The sequence below is a fragment of the Canis lupus genome, chromosome 15 (genome assembly GCF_048164855.1).
Source record: "Canis lupus baileyi chromosome 15, mCanLup2.hap1, whole genome shotgun sequence".
Taxonomy (NCBI): Eukaryota; Metazoa; Chordata; class Mammalia; order Carnivora; family Canidae; genus Canis; species Canis lupus.
This window is the reverse complement of record NC_132852.1, coordinates 61,948,742-61,950,868: the sequence shown is the minus strand read 5'-3', so window position 1 is coordinate 61,950,868 and position 2,127 is coordinate 61,948,742. Positions and strand designations below refer to the sequence as shown.

Genomic DNA, 2,127 nt, shown 5'->3' with positions numbered 1-2,127 from the left:
TCAACCTGTCTTCTATGTTACTCACTCGTTCTTCCACCTCATCAACCCTGGTCTGTAGGACCTCTAGTTTGGATTTTTAAGTGATTTAAATGATTTTTAATTTCGGCCTGATTAGATCTAAATTTTGCAGTCATGAAGTCTCTTGAGTCCTTTATGCTTTTTTCTAGAGCCACCAGTAGCTTTATAATAGTGCTTCTGAATGGGCTTTCTGACATTGAATTGTAATCCAAATTTTGTAACTCTGTGGGAGCGAGGACTGTTTCTGGTTCTTTCTTTTGAGGTAAGGTTTTCCTTCTAGTCATTTTGCTCAGTGCAGAGTTGCCAAAAACAATTTCTATTGGGGAAAGGAGAAAAAGAGAGAAGAGAAGGAAGGAAAGAAAAAAAACTTAAAAAAGAAGAGAAAAAAAGAGAAAAAAGTAAAAAAAGAGAAGAAAAGAGAAAAACAAAAATATGGGGGGGGGAGGAACAAACAGAAATCAAAAAACAAAAAACAAAAAAAAAATAAGGGGAGTACACTCTGATTCTGTATACTGTAAATTCCTCGACTTCCACTGGAACTTTCCAGCACTGGTTGATCAATAATTTTTTTTTCCTGTCTGTCTAGCTGGTCTTCTGGGGTAGGGGCTTGCTGTTCTGATTTTCAGGTGTTAGCACTTTGGGGAGCTGCTCAGCCCCCTGCCTGGTTCAGGGCTCAGTGAAAGATGTTTAACCTGTTTATACAGTGAGGGCACTATGAGGCTTATTGGGGTTTTTTTATCCTGTGAGGCCCCAGTAGGAACAACAACAGTGGCGGCGGCCAGCTCTAGAGCCCTGGAATCAGCTCCTGCAGTAACTACGGAGCTCTCAGTCTGCAGGGGCCTGGATGCTCTGGGGGAGGGGCCGCTGATCTGCTCAACTTGGGGCAGGAGTGTCCTTGCTGTCCTGTCCCTCCTGGCCTCTGCCTGTCCCCGGGGGAGCGCCGGATCCTGGACTGTGTCCGCAGGCACCCTGTGCTCCCGGCCTGCGCTGTTGGATTCGCGCTCCCAGCTGCGCAGCCCCTTCTGCGTGGAGCCTCTGCTGTAGCCGCATCTGAGCTGCTCCTGGGGGCTGTGGAGACCCCCCGCTGCTCAAGCTGCCTCCGAGCTGCTCCCTTGGACGAGCAGCCCCCTGCCCCAGGTGCCTCCACCTGAGCTGCCTCTGAGTTGTTCACGGGTCCAGCCAGGCACGCTGCAGCCCTTTAGGGAGCTCAGCCGTGGGGTGTGGTGTGCTCTCCCTGGGGCGCAGGTGGTCTGTTAGTGTCCCTGGGAGTCTGAGGTCATCCCTGCCCTCCTGGGATCCTGCTCTAACTCCCTGAGAGCGCCTTCCTGTCCGGGAAGAATGGTGAAACTCCTGCTTCTCCAGGCTGGGCTCTCCTGTCCTGGGGACACTTTTCCAGAGTGGCTGCACCAGTTTGCACTCTCACCAACAATGCAAGAGGGTTCCCCTTTCTCCACATCCTCGCCAACATTTCTTGTTGGTGGCAGACTATGTCCGGAGCAAGGACTTTTGGGACTGCCTCATGAGTACGCATTTCTGGGGCCCTGTAGCCAACTGGGGTCTTCCCATTGCTGCCATCAATGACATGAAAAAGTCTCCAGAGATTATCAGTGGGCGGATGACATTTGCCCTCTGTTGTTACTCCTTGACATTCATGAGATTTGCCTACAAGGTCCAGCCTTGAACCTGGCTTCTGTTTGCATGCCATGCCACAAATGAAGTAGCCCAGCTCATTCAGGGAGGACGCCTAATCAAACATGAGATGAGTAAAAAGGCATCAGCATAACAGTGGAAAATGGGCAACCAGGTGTTTGAAGGGACAGCGTCTGCACTGCTGCTGAGTCACAGATTCCATCCTCAGAATAGTCTTGCTAAGGAAAATAAGCTGAATGCTATTTTTACTAACCAATTTTTCTAGAAATAGCTGAGAGTCCCTAAGCCAACTCTCTGCTGCCTTACACATACCAAGTATTTTACTTCTCTTCATAAAGAGTAGCTCAAAATATGCAATCAATTTAATAATTCCCAATGATGGTTTTATCTGCAGTAATATGTATATTACTTGCTAGAATTTACTTAATAAAAAATTGGATAAAAATTGTAATTATTAGC

General features: G+C 48.0%; 1 pseudogene; it reads left to right on the top strand.

Moving 5' to 3' along the window:
- Window positions 1–1,500: 1,500 nt before the first annotated feature.
- Window positions 1,501–1,824, top strand: LOC140605349 (mitochondrial pyruvate carrier 1 pseudogene; annotated as a pseudogene).
- The last annotated feature ends 303 nt before the right edge of the window (window positions 1,825–2,127 follow it).